At 46.5% G+C, this 18,157-nt stretch overlaps 1 protein-coding gene and 1 non-coding gene across 5 annotated transcripts in view; both read left to right on the forward strand.

The window, feature by feature from the left end:
- Window positions 1-18,157, forward strand: part of DOCK11 (dedicator of cytokinesis 11) — a 199,805-nt gene that overhangs the window by 20,014 nt on the left and 161,634 nt on the right. The gene's annotated exons all lie outside the window — the stretch shown is intronic.
- On the forward strand, window positions 10,637-10,709 carry TRNAK-CUU. Its single transcript has one exon. It is a non-coding gene; the product is annotated as a tRNA-Lys (tRNA).

Below are 18,157 nucleotides of genomic sequence, written 5' to 3' on the forward strand. Positions count from 1 at the left end.
AGCATGATCGTATTTTTGTAAAATAGAGCATTACGCGACACGTGTGCAGTTAGTTGCTTCGTCACTCTGTGCCTCTGCTTCCTCATCTGTAGAATGGAGGCAGCGACAGTTCTGACCTCACAAGGTGGTTGTAAGGACTGAGTAAAATAACACCATAAAGCACATAGAAAAACGTCTGGAACATCACAAGCACTAAATAAATATTATATTCAAAGAAAGCATTCTCAAGGTGGGCGTGAGAGTGTGTATATTTATAAGTGTACATGTGTATCTATAATATTAACGGTACATACTTCTGGATGGTGGGACCATGAGTCCGTTTTATTCTTGATTTGTTTTCTGTGTTGAAAATGTTCATTTCTTTTGTATGGAGCATGTATTAGTTTTATAATCAGAAAAAGTAGAATCCCAGACAAGTTCCATACTTCCCTTTCAGGCTTGCTGAATTTATGTGTTCTATGCTTACATGTGACTCGTGGGATCTGTTTATAGATCTCCTATTTTTTACTTAAAAATTTTTTTCCAGTTTATTTATTTTGAGAGAGAGAGCAGGGGAGCGGCAGAAAGAGGAGAGAGAGAATCCCAAGCAGGCTCCCCTACTGTCATCCCAGAGCCCAATGTGGGGCTCGATCCCATGGACCCACGGGATTATGACCTGAGCTGACGCCAAGAGTCAGATGCTTAAGCGACTGAGCCACCCAGGTGCCCCTGTTTCCTATTTTTTAAAATAAACTTTGAGAGGCAGAAATGCCTACCTTGACTTTTCTCCCCCTTTGCTGCCATTAATAATATTAATCACTAGAGGGACTTAAATTTCGAGTAAAGCTAATTAATAGGCGACGTGCATTGACGCTGCAGAGATTTCTGGTTGCAGTTCCGAAATGGAAGGTCTCGCCTCTGACATTTAAGATAATTAGATTACGGTGCGCAGCTTGGTGAACCGAGTCTTTTTTCGCTCTGTACAGTGTGCTTTTCTTCTTCCACCAGCATGCACATCCCCGAGTTAATTTCTTTCTCGTGCCTTCTCTCCGTGGGTCTTCTCCCCCATTACTTCTTCCCGCCCCCACTCTGGTCATCCTATAAAACATATGTAAACATCGATGTGTTGTATTTAAACTGGGTTTTGAGTATTTCTTCTCCATAACTTAAAAAAGTAGGACGGTGGGAGGCATGAATAGGCAGAGCACAGGATTTTCAAGGCAGTGAAACTGTTCTGTATGACACTTGAAGGTAGATGCATGCCGTTGTGTATTTGCTAAAACCCTGGTTTGAACTGTGGACCTTGGGTGATGATGATGGGTCAGTATAGGGTCATGGATGGTAACAAGTGTAATTCTCTGGTGTGGGATGTTGATAATGGGAATGCAGTGTGTGTGTGTGTGTGTGTGTGTGTGTGTGTGTGTGCGCGCGCGCGCGCAGGGCGGTATATGGGAACGGAACTCTCTGTACTTTCTGCTCCCTTTTGCTTTGAACCTAAATCTGCTTGAAAAAAAAGATGGTCTATTTTTTAAAAAGTGAGACTCACGAAATCTTGTATTTTGCGTTTTGTAAGAAATAAACTTAAATGTAGGCCTTTGTGTTTCTGTGGACCATTTAGTTTTCTGCCTGTCAGTGGTCCTAATATTTTTCTTCACATCCCCGGTAGTTCTGGAAGGTTTCCACTGCCAGCTCTCGTGCCAGCTTGTTTGGCATAATTATGAAGACTAGCAAATGTGGATTGAACACTTTGAAGGCTTCAGATGAAAAGTGCTGGGTAAAAAGCAAAGCAATTTTATCATTAGAATCGGGGAGTAGGAGTCAGAAATGTTAAGGTCGACCTCACACTGTGTGACCCCGGAGGGCATGGCATCTCTGAAATGGGTCTGGAAGCACCAAAATCGAGGCGAAAAGGTACCTGCTAATCCGACTCAGGACAGCTGTGTTTGCTCTGAAGCCCACGTGCAAATCAAATCATTTAGCATATATTAGGAGAATCTGATTTTTGAATAAACTTGATTGGGGTCCTTTGGCAAGGCAAAGAATCCTTTTGTAATGCAAATGAACACCCACTGATTTATATCTTTTGGAAGGTAGGATTTAATGGTTTAGGTTTTTCTAGCCTCTCTAAGTGGCTCCTTAGCCTCTGGAGGAACATGACTCATTCCTGCATTGGAACCTGAAAGAAGTCCAAGTGTCCGAAGACACTTGGGGAATGCACTGGAACTATACTTGTAAACATCAATGCTAGAAGTTTTAAATATTAGGAAACCAATATGATATGGGTTAAAAGTTGATGGTTGGAGTCGGTATATTAGGATGTGGCCAAAAGAGCAAGGGGTGAATTGGCAGTCCTTTCTAGAATGTTCCTTGGGGAAATCCTTGCTGGCCAAGTGAAGAGTCTTGAGCTGCTGAACTCTGGGTAGCATAGATTATCTTCTTCTTTTGTCCAGGGAGTCCACCACCCCCCTCCATCCCGACCCCCTGCATTTCTGACTGCTCTGTGTTTATACATGGCCTCATAATGGTGTTCCTGCCAGCTTTACTTAGGCTTGCCCCCCCCCCCCCACCCACCCAAGCAGCCTTTGGATTCATCTTCTGCACATGACCAGTGGAAGGAAACCAGTAGAAGGAGCCCTGCATTAGTGCTGGGAGATAAATTGCATTCCTGCACCTCTTAAAACCCACGTTCTCCACAATATAAAATGGGGCTGGGGAGGGTGCGGTTCTCCAAGACTGGGTTAGCCTTTGCCTTTCATTGACCTCAGTGGATGCCACTTAATGGAAAAATATGATCAGGGTTCACCCTATGGAATCATTGCTTAATATTGTAGATGACTCATTGGAGCTAGTGTGTTAGAAAATCACTTCCAGATGTGCAGCAGAAGCTTTTCCAAAAGGAAGCAATAAACTCTGGAAAACTGGGTTAGTTTTCTCTTTTCTTTTTATGATCTTAGGGCCAGAATCAAACCTTCCTGTATATGGTCGGCCAACATATACTTGGAGTTCTAAGTAGCGTGATGCATCCAGTTCACTTGCTTTTAGACGGATTCTCTTTATTTTTCTATTTGTTATTTATGTTTTTCTTTGAAAGAGAGCACGGGCGACCGCCTGTGAGCTGGGGAGGGGCAGAGGGAGAGGGAGAATCCGAAGCAGGTTCCGTGCTCAGTGCGGAGCCCGATGTGGGGCTCGATCCCATGACTCTGGGATCATGGCCTGAGCTGAAATCAAAAGTCGGACGCTCAACTGACCGAGCCCCCCGGGTGCCCCGAGATTCTCTTGAAGTGGATTTTTACCAGTGTTTGATTTCTGGAGATTCTATCTGCATGGATATCACTCCAGCCAAAAAATTCACTGGCTTCTTCTGGTCAGTGAAGTTTCAGTTGGGCCCTCTTAAAAGAGGTAATGTGCTGTCATCTCCTTGGAGTCACCAGATGACAGATCTTGTAGATCACGCCACAGAGTCAAAAGGAAAATATTTGTTAAGTACCACAGCCTGGAGCCCTTACAAAGGCTGAGCCTGCTCCAACAAGGTGTTCCTGGTAGATAAAATCTTATGTTTTCCGTCCTGCTTGGTTTTTTTTTTCACAATTTACCTAATACCGTATTGGATTTGTAGCTCTTTAATGAATCAAAAAATGTCTGTCTGCACGAGACTAGGATCAAAACACGTCTGAAACTTGAGAAGGCCATCAAAACAGGCAAAGATCATAACCATTGCTGTTCAATCGAAACTTATGTCCCCGTTCTTTTTGAAGAGTTAAAAATGCTTAGGGATTGGTGAAGCTGCCTCAGTGAGTCCCGTAGCGGTTAAGGGCCTGGTCGTCAGCGTTAAAGGGCGCTGCTTGGAATCCTGACCGTATTAGTTTTCTGTTGCTGCACAGCATCTTGTCCCAAAGCGAGCAGCTCAAAATAACTTATTTCAGAGTTTCTCTGGGTCAGAAACCCGGGCAGGGCCCAGCTGGAGTCTTTCCTCACAGTCCCACAGGGGTTGGCAGGGGCGTTATCACCTGGAAGCTCAGGGGCCTTCTCCAAGCTCCTTCAGGTTGGCGCAGTTCGGTTCCTTGTGGTTGTAGGACTGACTGGTAAATGGGGCTGGCTGGCAGCTCATAGAGGATGCCTTCAGGTCCTAGCCATGTGGGCCTTTATTAGCATGGCATTCTGCTTCTAAAAAGCCAGCAGGGGGGCGCCTAGGTGGCCCAGTCGGTTGAGTGTCCGACTTCGGCTCAGGTCATGATCTCGCAGTCCACGAGTTCGAGCCTCGCGTCAGGCTCTGTGCTCACAGCTTGGAGCCCGGAGCCTGCTTCGGGTTCTGTGTCTCCCTCTCTCTCCGCCCCTCCCCGGCTCATGCTCTGTCCCTCCCTGTCTCTTAAAAAATAAAATAAAACGTCAAAAAATTTTCTTTAAAAAGCCAGCAGGAGGGGGCACCTGGGCAGCTCTGTCGGTTGAACGTCCAACTCTTGAGTTCGGCTCAGGTCGCATGATCCCAGGCTCGTGGGATGGACCCCGCCTCCGGCTCCACGGCACGGAGCCTGCTTGAGATTCTCCCCCTCTGCCCCTCTCCCCTGCTTGCACACTCTCTCTCTCTCTCTCTCTCTCTCTCTCTAAAAAATTAAAATAAAAAAATAAGTAAAAAATAAAAAGCCAGCAGGTGATTCACTCTCCAGGAAGGGCCCAGTCCCTCTTCTAGGGATCACCTGATTAGGTCAGGCCCACCTAAGATCATCTCCCTTTTGATCAACTCCGAGTCAATTTATTACTCATGGAATCAGGGGAGTGCCACCTCCTAATCCTCACAGGTTCCACTTACATTCAAGGGGAGGGGTTTATACAGGGCAAGTAGACCGCGGGCAGGAATCTTAGGGGGCATCGTAGGATTCGGCCTACCCCATTGACTGTTAACACTCATTTGGTCAAGTTACCCAATCGCACTCAGTCTCCCTTTTCTCACTGATAAAAATCTGAGTAATGATCGTATTTTCCACCTCCTAGGATTATTGGAAGAGTTCAGTGAGTTGTTAGCACCGGTAGTTGAATTTAGCACAGCACCCGGGGCTTAGCAAGCTTTCAATAAAGTGTTCCAACTGTGGCAGAGAAGGGGCACCTGGGTGGGGCTCAGTCAGTTAGGTGTGTGACCTCAGCTGAGGTCATGATCTCCTGGTTCGTGGGTTTGAGCCCCGCTTGCCAGCACAGAGTGCACTTCGGATCCTCTGTCTCTCTGCCCTTCCCCCACTCACACTGCCTCTCCCTCCCTCAAAAATAAGTAAACATCAAAAAAAAAAAAAAGAACTGTGGCAGAGAGGAGCTACTTTTCCATTTCCCTTTTCCACCCCCCCCCCCGCCCCCATAACAAAGTGGCTTTGTAGGTAGAGCATGTGAACGTAGGCTCAAGGAGTTGAGGGTTTTATTTCCCTAATGATGTAAGTACAAAAAGGGATTTCCTAAGAATAAAAGTTACTGAACACACATTTCTTTTTAATTTTATTATTTTTTTTCTTAGAGAGTGAGCATGAGCAGGGGAGATAGGCAGACGGGGGGTGGGGGTGGGGGAGAGAGAGAGAGAGAGAGAGAGAGAGAGAGAGAGAGACACTCCTAAGTAGGTTCCACCCTGTGGATGGATCATGACCTGAGCCAAAATCAAGAGCTACAGGCTCAAGAGACGGAGAGAGAGCACGCGGGGAATTGCAGAGAGGGAGGGGACAGAGGATCCTAGGCGGGCTCCTCGCGGACAGCAGAGAGCCGGATGTGGGGCTCGAACTCACAACCGGTGAGGTCACGACCTGAGCCGAAGTCAGGCGCTCAACCGACTGAGCCACCCAGGTGCCCCCACACAAATTTCTAAGCCAGTTGTTTTGGAAGGTGGAGGCCTTCCTTCCGATATCCTTCTGACTCGATTCGGAAGTGGAGACCTATTTCCTAGTTTAAAGTAAAAGTTTCAGATCTTATTCTACTTAGGAAACAATGGCTTGGTAGACCAGTGATCTAGAATTGAGAATGCCTTTGGTGACAAATGCTTACTCGGTAGAGCAGGAAATCCCAATTTACAGGCACACCCTGGGTTTCTACCCTTTGGCGCGAAGGTATTCAACAGTTCGGCGTCAGAATAGTCCTGAAACGTAGACTTCATTTATTCCCAGAAGCTACTGAAGCACAGCCGTATCAGGGGACTTGACTATGGTTTCAGGGTCCTCCCTGGAAGAAAATGAGTATGTGTTACTTCTTCTCACTGTCTGTAGAAATTGGCCATACATGAGAATTCGTGCGAAAATAAAATCCCACGTGACAAAGAAACAGTAAAACCTTGGTTTCTGAGCACAGTTTGTTCTGGAAACGTGCTTGTAATCCAGCGCAGTTGTGTATCAAAGCGAACGTCAAGAACCATTGGCTCAGTTGTGATCCCGTAACTACGCGTATTGCAAGACATCGCTCGTTAATCAAGTTAAAATTTATCAGAAGTGTTCGCTCCGTTGCGGAACACCCGCAAAACAAGTTATTCGCAATCCAAGGTTTTACTGTAGTTGTTTAGAAGCCCCATGTTGCCGGTGGGAGTTGGGGAGAAGGGGGGACGGGGAAAAGAAACAAAGGGCAGAGATACAAGAAAGGCGATGCGTACCATTGCGAAACAGTGGGAATGACTTGTGGAGAGTTTGATTCTTCAGGATGGAACTGAACTTGGATGCTGCTTTTCACAACAATGCCTTAAATGTCCCAGTCCATTCTGTGGTAACAGCTCTGCACGTGTATCTCGTGTGTGAGAGGTTTGGAAGGTTGAGGATGTGTAGTCCAGAACCAACTAGTGAAAGGATAGCTTATGAAGTGCCTGCCTGGTAGAACCAGGGAACCTTAAAAGTCTATAGGATTCCGGGGTGCCTGGGTGGCTCAGTCGGTTGAGCATCGGATTCTTGATTTCGGCTCAGATCATGATCTCCTGGTTTGTGGGATCGAGCCCTGCGTCGGGCTCTGCACTGACAGTGAGGAGCCTGCTTGGGATTCTCTCTCTCTCCCTCTCTCCCTGCCCCTCCCATGCTCTCCCCCTCCTCTCAAAATAAATAAATAAACTTAAAAAAAAAAAAAAGTCTACAGGATTCCATGTCCCCACCATCCCTGCTGCCCCGACAAGGCTCACCTGTCACACACCGCGTGAGTTCCGACTCTCAGCATACAAGTGTCAGGGAGAAGCCACGTTGGGGGAGGAGTAACGAGTTGTCACCTCATTGAGAGGCCCTCAGTTCCTGTTCCTGTACCCACCCAAGAGAAGTCTAAAAAGACGTATAAGGCTAACGCATTTTATCGTGTACCTTCTTTAAAAAATAAAGTGGATTAAAAACTTTTGTGTACCCAAGGACACCATCGAGAGGATGAAAAGGCAGCCCACCGAGTGGAAGAAAAAAATTTGCGAAGCCTCTATTGGATTAACGTGGGGGACGGATGGTTTGAACATGCTCAAAGAACTTGCAGGAACAGTTCACCCAAGAAGTGGGTGCCGATGGCCCATAAGCATAGGAAAAGATAGTCGATGTCAAACTAAGTATGGGGTAAATGCAGATCAAAACCACAAGGAGATCCCTCTTCACTGATAAGTGTTAGAGAAGATGTAGAGAGATTGGAACCCTTGGGCACGGCTGGTGGGAATGTACCAGTGGTCCGGCCGCTGTGGAAAACAGCTTGGCAAGTTGCCCAAAAACTTAAATTTAGAATTCCCGTATGATTCGGCAACTCCACTCCGAGGGTCTATACCCAAAAGAAATGAAGGCAGGGACTCGTACAGCAGCGTTATTCACGGGAGCCAAGAGACTTAATTACCCAAATGTCCATCCGCAGATCTCAGAAACATGGTATATATGTACAGTGGAATTTTTTTAAAGCATTTATTGATTTATTTTGAGAGAGAAAGAGAGAGAGAGAGTGCGCGTGCAGCATGTCGGGCGCTGGGTTCAATCCCACGAACCTGAGCTGATCGTGACCTGAGCTGAAATCAAGAGTCAAGACGCTTAACCGACTGAGCCACCCAGGCGCCCCTGTATAATGGAATATTATTCAGGCTTTGAAGGAATGAAATTCTGACACGTGCCACGACACGGATGAACCTTGCAAACGTCATGCTAAGTGAAATAAGCCAGACGCGAAAGGACAAGTGTTGTGTGTTTCTATTTCTGTGGGGTACCCGGAACAGGCAAATTGAAAGAGACAGAAGGCAGATTAGCTGTTACCAGGGCCTGGGGGTGGGGGTGGGGGGTGGGAAGGAGGAGTTGGTGTTGCATTGATGAAAAAAATTCGGAAATGGAGGGCGGTGACGGTTACAGAGCGAAATGTTTTGGGATGATAACAGTAATACTTGTGTGTGCTTGAAGACTTTGGGGGCAAAACAAAAAAGAAAAAGGAAGGAAAAAAATCCTCATGCCGCCACGCCGAAGGCATGAGTTTTTCATGGTTTCATTTGACCGTATTTACTCTCTCCTTGTCAGTACAGATGACCCTCCCTTTCTGCCACTTCCCAAATAGGGGGTACGATAACACCCAGTTATCCTCCGGCGAAATGTCAGGGCCTCGAACAACCCCATGGTGCGCATTCTGCGGAAAGCCGGTCTCAGTGCCGTGGTTCGTGGGCCGTGACCACACTGTGGGACCAGCTCCTGGCCAGGGCACAGGGACCTCGGGTCAGCAGGTGTGGCTTCCAGCTACCTTTTTTTTAACTTTTTTTTTTTAATGTTGATTTTATTTTTGAGAGAAAGAGAGCCAGACAGACAGAGTATGAGCGGGGGAGGGGCAGAGACAGAAAGAGACGCTTAATCTGAAGCAGGCTCCGGGCTCAGAGCTGTCAGCACAGAGCCCGACGAGGGGCTCGAACTCATGACCCGCGAGATCATGACCTGGGCCGAAGTCAGACGCTTAACCGACTGTGCCACCCAGGCGCCCCCAGAAGGGCTTAAAGTCCTTGGACTTCCTTCCTGCTACACCGTCAGCCCCACAGCGCATCCCATTTATCCATCCATTGAAAGCCTCCTTATATAAGAAAGGGTGAGGGTTCTTTTTTTTTTTAATTTTTTTTTTTTAACACTTACTTATTTTTGAGACAGAGAGAGACAGAGCATGAACGGGGGAGGGGAAGAGAGAGAGGGAGACACAGAATCTGAAACAGTCTGCAGGCTCTGAGCAGTCAGCACAGAGCCCGACGCGGGGCTCGAACTCACGGACCGTGAGATCGTGACCTGAGCCGAAGTAGGCCGCTTAACCGACTGAGCCACCCAGGCGCCCCAGAAACAGTGAGGGTTCTTAAACTGCCCCCAGGGTCTTCCAGAAGCAGCTTTGGCCTCTGGTCCCCGAGGGACAGGAAGATGCCCAGGCTTTGCCAGCGGCTTTGTCTCCGGTTTGCTTGCTGACCACCTTGCTCCCAGCTTCAAAGTGGCTCCTCTCAGGTTGTATTTACAAGGTAGCCGGGGCAAGCCTTTGAGTTGGCCAGAGGCGGCGGGTTCTCCAGTGGAAAGCCAGTGTCTTCTAGAATTCCAGGAAGCTCACTGGGCTAGACCCGGATTGCTCCCACGGAGAAACCTCTGACAGTCGGTCGCAGGCCAGGGGAACAGGCCCAGTAATTAGCCGGGCGGGGAGCAGGGGAGGGGGGGGATGGGGTGACCGAGACAGAAAGCTTTTGAGCATGTCACTGGGTGCTGCTTCCATTCTGCAAAGAGGCGTATTTGCTCTTTGCAAATAAGTACGGGTTTAAATATCCCACATTTAAAGAATATTCTTTAAATGCAGGATGAAAATGGCATTGGAGAGAGCACACTTAAATGGCAAGAATTCTTTCAGTGGGCCCATCCTTTGCCTATATATATTTAAAGTAGACAAGCAGTAATTCTGTTTTGCCAGAATTCTCTTGTTGGGAAATATGTAAGCAGTGGCTGGTGAAGTAATTACACTGATCTTCCTCCTTTAAACACAGCAGAATTCAACAGGCAAACAAGTGCCCTCCTTTGAATAGTCCCCACTGTAGGAGGCCACACTCACTAACGTCATTGCTCAACACACAGGGAATGTTTCTCAGAACGAGTTTATGGGTCGAGACGATCTCCAGCCTGTACCCTGTAGCCCCATCTCACACGTGTTTATTTTCATCGTGTATGCATTTTTATTATTAGATGAGAGTCTGCATTTTGCTAATAGAGGGAAAGAAAGCTATTGTTTACAAAAACCCGACTGCTGGGGGCGCCTTGGGTGACCAACCCTTGGTATTGGCTCAGGTCGTGATCTCGCAGTTTCGCGAGTTTGAACCCGGCATTGGGCTCTGCGCTTACAGTGCCGGAGCTTTCTTGGGATTGTTCCTTTCTCTCTGCCTCTCTCAAAATAAATAACTTAAAAAAAACAAACAAACACCTCACTTCTAATGGTTTGTGTTTCATCAATACTATAATACAATCTGCCTTTTTTTTTTTTTAACCAGTTGATACAGGTCCAGTCACTTTTTTTTTTTTTTTTTAATTTACAGAGGAGAGAGAGCATCTTAAGCAGGCTTCACGTTCATCGCTGAGCCCAACACAGGGCACGATCCCAAGACCCTGGCTGGGATCATGACCTAAGCCCAAATCAAGAGTCGGACGCTCAACTGAGTGAGACACCCAGGTGCCCCAAGATCTAGTCACTTTAAAAGGTTCACTTTCTGGGCACCCGACTGGCTCAGTCGGTAGAGCATGTGACTCTTGATTTCAGGGTCGTGAGTTCAAGCCCCACGTTGGGTGTAGAACTTAAAAAAAAAAAAAGGTTGGCTTTCTTAGGCTGAGCTTCACATTCTCTATCGAAATCCCTAGAAAAAGGTGTTTTTAAATATTTATTTTTGAGACAGAGAGGGGCGAGGGGCAGAGAGAGAGGGAGACAAAAGACCTGAAACAGGCTCCTTGCTGGCTCCACGCTGACAGTAGAGAGCCCGACGCGGGGCTCAAACTCAGTAATGGTGAGATCATGACCTGAGCTGAAGTCGGATGCTTAACCAACCGAGCCACCCAGGCGCCTCCAAATCTCTAGAATTTTTAACACTTTGTGTGAGAACTCAGAGAAGGATTTACTTCCTACTTTTGGAGTAGTGTGTCACACACATAGCAGGTGCTCAATTAAATGATTTATGGGTGGATGTCGCTTGGAAATCAAAGGGATTTTTGAATACTAATCCCACATTCTCTATATTCTGGCGTTTCTCTTATGTTATTTGGAAGACAGTAATGATCAGAAAGTAACAGTAGGGGGACTCCCAATTTGGAAGAAAAATATGGAAAAGAGGTAGAGGAACGCCAAAACAGTAACAGTGATCATCTACAGACGGTGGGATTCTAAGTGACTTTTATTTTCTCTCTTTATTTGTGGATGAAAAATTCTTCGGTGAACATGCATTTGCTTTAGAATTACACAAACCAATAAATCTTCTATGAAAATAAAGCACCCTGTTTATATGAAGTTAGGAAGCCAGTGTATTTTTTTTATTTTTTATTTTTAATTAATTAATTATTTTTTGTTGTCAAGGTAGCTAACATACAGCGTAGACAATGTGCTCTTGGCTTCGGGAGTAGATTCCCGCGATTCCTCACTTACATACAACACCCAGTGCTCATCCCAACCCACTTTCTCTGCCCCCCCCCCCCCCCGCCTCCCACCCCCATCAACCCTCAGTTTGTTCTCTGTGTATCTAAGAGTCTCTTATGGTTGGGCTCCGTCCCTCTCTGTAACTATTTTTTCCCCTTCCCCTACCCCATGGTCTTCTGTTAAGTGTCTCAAGATCTCCATTTGAGTGAAGATATATGGTATCTGTCTTTGTCTGACTGACTTATTTCACTCAGCATAATACCTTCCATTTCCATCCATGTTGCTGCAAATGGCCCGATTTCATTCTTTCTCATTGCCAAGTAGTATTCCATTGTATATATAAACCACATCTTTATCCAATCGTCACTCGATGGACATTTAGGCTCTTTCCATGATTTGGCTATCGTTGAAAGCTCTGCTATAAACATTGGGGTACACGTGCCCCCTATGCATCGGCACTCCTGTATCCCTTGGGTAAATTCCTAGCAGTGCTATTGCTGGGTCATAGGCTAGGTCTCTTTTTAATTTTTTGAGGACCCTCCACACTGTTTTCCAGAGTCGCTGCACCAGTTTGCATTCCCACCAACAGTGCAAGAGGGTTCCCCTTTATCCACATCTGTAGTTTCCTGAGTTGTTCATTGTTGGTAACCATTTTTTTCCTATCCTTCCCCATGGTCTTCTGTTAAGTTTCTCAACTTCCACATATGAGTGAAAACATATGATATATGTCTTTCTCTGACTGACCTATTTCACTCAGCATAGTACCTTCCAGTTCCACCCACATTGTTGTAAATGGTATGATTTTATCTTTCTCATTGGCAAGTAGTATTCCATTGTATACATAAACCACATCTTCTTTATCCATTCATCAGTTAATGGACATTTGGGCTCTTTCCATAATTTGGCTATTGTTGAAAGCACTGCTATAAACATTGGGATACATGTGCCCCTGTGAGTCAGCACTCCTGTATCCTTTGGGTAAATTCTTAGTAGTGCTACTGCTGGGTCGTAGGGTAGTTCTGTTTTTAATTTTTTGAGGAACCTCCACACCATTTTCCAGAGAAGCTGTACCAGTTTCCATTCCCACCAACAGTGCAAGAGGGTTCCCCTTTCTCCACATCCTCACCAACATCTGTCGTTTCCTGAGTTGTTAATTTCAGCCACTCCAACCGGTGTGAGGTGGTATCTCAGTGTGGTTTTGATTTGTATTTCCCTGATGATGAGCATTGTTCAACATCTTTTCATGTGTCTGTTGGCCATCTGGATGTCTTCTTTGGAAAAGTGTCTATTCATGTCTTCTGCCCATTTCTTCACTGGATTATTTGTTTTTCCGGTGTGGAGTTTGGTGAGTTCTTTATAGATTTTGGATACTAACCCTTTATCCAAGATGTCATTTGCAAATATCTTCTCCCATTTCGTCAGTTGCCTTTTAGTTTCATTGATGATTTCCTTTGCTGTGCAGAAGCTTTTTATCTTGATGAGGAAGGCAGTGTCTCTTAACCTTTCTTGGGTTATACTTTGGAGATTCTGAAAGCTCTTGGAACCTTTTCCTACAGAAATGTATGTATAGCGTTTTCCATGTAATTTCAGAGTTTCACATCCCATCCAAGGATCACTTAAGACCCCAGATTAGGAGCCTATTTAGGAATGGAGAAAGTGGCACCCCGAAAGGGGTTGACTGCCAAAAAATGTGGAATGATGTGGAGTTATATGTGCATTCACATCAGTGTGGGGACATCTGTTTAAGTAGGAGAGCCCTTGCGTCAGGCTTTGCAAATCCACCAAGACGCCACTGTGTGAGAGAGGGGATTTTCCATTCGTGAAACCTCACGTGTCTGTTCTGGGGGTCACAGGGAGCTAACAGGCAGTCAGTCAAAGCCTTGAGGGTGGGGCTGAGAACCCAGCCTAGGCGAGGATTTGTATCCCTGTAAATGAAGCCCCTGAACTCCGAGTCAGGATTTTCTCCAGCAGCAAAGAAAAATAAGCAGGGGGTTTGATCCAGGATTGCGGACTGGCCCTGGATGTCGTTTTGAATGACAAGGGGTTAGTGAGGGGGCTCTTGGCCACGGGGTCCAGGTTGAATTGAAAATGAAAGCAAGACGGGAATGCACTGTCCTATTGACTGGATGGGCGAGGGTTATGCTAGTGTGGTTGAAGAATGGACGGCAGGGGTGGTGGGGGGAAGGTACAGGGAGTCTTTCCTAGGAAAGACATAGCTTTGTCATGATGATGGTGGTTCTGCCACATGCTGTGGGTACAGGTCCGTGGAGACAAGGTTGTTCTAAGTCTGAGGGCTCAACGGTGGCTCTTGCGTGGGCTGAGGGTTGGCATTGCAAAATGGGGGCACTCCATTAAGAGCGTGGGGGTGTGCTTCTTGCTAGTGCTTCTTCTGGGCCTGTGTCACATGGCTTTAGGGGAGGAAGCTAGAGAATACACCTGTGGGTACCCTCTGCTCACAGGGGAAGTGGGGGCTGAAACCCACGAACCGTGAGATCGTGACCTGAGCCGAAGTCGGACGCTTAACCGACTGAGCCACCTTGTACGTGAAAATTTCATATATGACCTTATGAGTTTCCCCAAAGAGAAAGTGATGAGTGATGATTCATGTTAAGGTGTTCAATAGCAGGGCTCCTTGGGACAGCTGCTCAGAAGTGTGTATTTCAGTGAGTAGTTTGCAGATTGCGTTTGACGTCATGAAAAATTGGAAGAGGCAGAAAATCTCAATGCTCAGGGTTAGAAAGATATTGCTAATGGATTCGTGGTTTGTCATTCAGTCATTCAAGATATACTTTTGGGGTGCTGGGGACAGAGCAACGAATGAGACTAAGCGCGGAGCTCTTTAAAAATTAAAAAAATTTCTTTTAACGTTTATTTATTTTTGAGAGACAGAGAGAGACAGAGCATGAGCAGGGGAGGGGGAGAGAGAGAGAGAGAGAGGGAGACACAGAATCTGAAGCAGCCTCCAGGCTGTGAGCTGTTTGTTAGCACAGAGCCCCACGCGGGGCTCGAACTCACCAACTGTGAGACCGTGACCTGAGCTGAAGTCGGACTCTCAACCGACTGAGCCACCCAGGCGCCCCCTAAAATTTTTTTTTAAGTTTTTAAAATTTATTTTGAGAGAGAGACAGAGAGAGCGAGCAGGGGAGGGGCAGAGAGAGAGGGAGAGACAGAATCCCAAGCAGTAACGGGGGGGGGGGGGCCGACACGGGGCTCAAACCCATGAGATCATGACCTGAGTCAAAACCAAGAGTTAGACGCTTAACCAAATGAGCCACCCAGGCGCCCCTAAGCACGGACCTTTAATTCTAGTCGGGGGAGAGACAAAAGAGGACATTAATGTTTATTTAAAATTTTTTAATGTTTGTTTTTAAGAGAGACACAGAGAGAGTGTGTGAGCAGGGGAGGGGCAGAGAGAGAGGGAGACACCGAATCCAAAGCAGGCTCCAGGCTCTGAGCTGTCAGCACAGAGCTCGACGCGGGGCTCAAACCCACAGACCACGAGATCATGACCTGAGCCGAAGTCGGACGCTTAACCGACTGAGCCACCCAGGCACCCCTGAAGGGGTTTAAACAAAGGAGTACTGTGATCCAACTTCTGTTTGGATCAAATTTTAGCCATTGAAAAGGTGTTGGGAACAAATTAAGTGCAGATTGGCAGCTGATTTTTTTGTCAAAATGAAATGTTTAGGCTAATTTGATGCCTGCCACGGGAGGAAGACGTCTTGTAAGCATTTCTCTCTCTAAGGGAAAATGTCTTTGCATAAATAGAACTCTCTCTTTATTTTCCTTAATAGTTTTGTATGCAGCTCTAATGAGTAGTTTTCCATAATTCAGTGTATTGCTCCTGGAAAATGTAGACAATGGGGCAAATTTTCAGCCTATGCTGTCATTTTATGGATTAATTTCCATTAGCGCTGACCTTCTGGCTTTCCGTGCATAAATATGAGTAAAACATCTGTTCGTGTCATTCCCCGGCTTCAGGACCTCTGTTGGCTCCCCATCACCTACACCAGGAAACAGTCCAATTCATTGCCTTGGCGCACATGGCCCTTCAGAAACGTTCCTTTCCAGCCCATCTCTGCCATTTCTCCCCGTTCTGTCCGTCCCCAGACTCGCTGAACACGTGCTTTTATTCCTCCGTGCTATTTATTCACCTTCTCTTCTTTTTTTTTTATTCTTATTAAAAGAATTTTTAAGTTTATTTATTTATTTATTTATTTACTTTTAACGTTTATTTATTTTTGGGACAGAGAGAGACAGAGCACGAATGGGGGAGGGGCAGAGAGAGAGGGAGACACAGAATCGGAAACAGGCTCCAGGCTCTGAGCCATCAGCCCAGAGCCCGACGCGGGGCTCGAACTCACAGACCGCGAGATCGTGACCTGAGCCGAAGTCAGGCGCCCCAGGTTTATTTATTTATTTTGAGAGAGAGAGAGAGAGAGAGAGAGCACGTGAGCACAAGCAGGGGAGGGGCAGAGCGGGAGAAACGCAGGCAGGCTTCCGCCTGGCAGCGTGGAGCCCGATGTGGGACTCGAACTCATAAACCGCAAGATCATGACCTGAGCCGAAACCAAGAGTCAGACGCTTAACTGACTGAGCCCCCCCGGGTGCCCCTGCTTATGCTCTCTTCTTTGCCCGTGATGCCTTTATTCATCTTGTCCGCCACGGGCATTTTTATTCGGTGCTTCGAGGCTGAGTGCACATGCTTCCTCCTTTCTGAGCCCCCTTCCCCAGTGGAATTCCTCTCTCCCTTCCTTGTAGCCCCACAGCAGTCTCTGTGTCGCCCGTCCGAGCCTCTGCCCTGTTGTATTTTAACTCTGTTTCAAGGGGTCTGTCTTTTCCCCAAGCCTGTGAGTTCATGGAAGGGCAGGACCCACATCTTGCCCACCTTTGTAACCCATTGTCTGGCACGCAGTTGATGCTCAGTGACTGTATAGGACGAAGCTGTGTGTCTTGTATTTCTGTGCGTAAGAGTTCCAGAAGAGCCCTCAGGGCGTGGTGGGGCAGCTAGCCTCACTTCTGCAACGGGCCAGTCGGAGGAATCTATGGCCGGAGTGTAAGATCCCCACACATTGACACTTAACCATTTTCTAATAGGGAGCAACATGGTGGGTGTACTGGGAACTCATCTCTTACCAAATATTGGAGGGATTTTTTTAGGTATGAGGAACTGAAACTGGGTATGTTATTTTTTTCTCTTCTACTTTTCTTTTTAAAACTTTTTTGGTAATTTTTTTTTTAATGTTTTTTGTTTATTTTTGAGAGACAGAGCACGAGCGGGGGAGGGGCAGAGAGAGCGAGGGAGACACAGAATCGGAAGCAGGCTCCGGGCTCCGAGCCGTCAGCACAGAGCCCGACGCGGGGCTTGAACTCGTGATTCGCCAGATCGTGACCTGAGCTGAAGTTGGGCGCTCGACCGACTGAGCCAACCAGGCGCCCTTGTTTTTTTAATTAAAAAAAAAAAAACAAAACAAAAAACTTTAAGTAGGCTCCATGCCCAACACGGGACTTGAACTCACGACCCCAAGACCAAGAGCCACATGCTTTACCGAGCCGGCCAGGCACCCCTCGCTTTCTTAATAGCTTTGTTCAGATACAATTCACATACCATACAACTTACCCATTTAAAATGTGTAGTTCAGGGTGGGGGTTAGGCAAAATGGGAGAAGGAGACTGGGAGGTACAGGCTTTCAGTTATGGAACGACTAAGTCATGGGAATAAAAGTCACAGCACAGGGAACATAGTCAATGATATTATAATAGTGTTGTTTGGGGACAGATGGTAACCACACTTGCGGTGAACGTAGCATACGGTATAATCTTGTCAAATCACTGTGTTGTATACCTGAAAATAACATAACATTGTATGTCAACTGTACTCAAAAAAATGACAGAGAAAGAAAAAAAAAAACTATCAACAAACAAATGTTTAAAAACGTAAGTGCCCAACACTAGGTGAATCGCCTGAATATTTTGCAGTTATGAGAATTCTGCTTTGCAATACTTTTAAGTGACGTGGAAAATGCTCAGGCAACGATGTGAAGTGAAAATGTGGGACACAAATTTTACATGAAATAACTATCCCATGTGTGTGGTGGATCGCAACTATTTACAATATGCATAGGAGAAAACACCTACAAAATTACAAAAAATATCAACAGTGGGGGAAAAAAGTGTATATTTTCAAGGCTCTTAGTGCACTCACACATATGTGCGACCATTACCACGATCAATTCTAGAACATTTCTTTTTTTTGTTTTTTAATGGTTTTATTTTTGAGACAGACAGACAGAGCATGAGCAGGGGAGGGGCAGAGAGAGAGGGAGACACAGAGTCTGAAGCAGGCTCCAGGCTCCGAGCTGTCAGCACAGGGCCCGACGCAGGGCTCGAACTCACGACCAGTGAGATCATGACCTGAGCTGAAGTCGGATGCTTAACCGACTGAGCCACCCAGGTGCCCCAGAACATTTCTTATCATCTCAAGGTTATTTACTTAAGACCTTCAGAAAACCTTTCACAGCGGGGTGCCTGAGGGGCTCAGTCAGTTGAGTGGCTCAGTCTGTTTCAGCTCAGGTCACCGGCTCACAGTTCTTGGGATCGAGCCCCACGTCGA

The sequence above is a fragment of the Felis catus genome, chromosome X (genome assembly GCF_018350175.1).
Source record: "Felis catus isolate Fca126 chromosome X, F.catus_Fca126_mat1.0, whole genome shotgun sequence".
Classification (NCBI taxonomy): Eukaryota; Metazoa; Chordata; class Mammalia; order Carnivora; family Felidae; genus Felis; species Felis catus.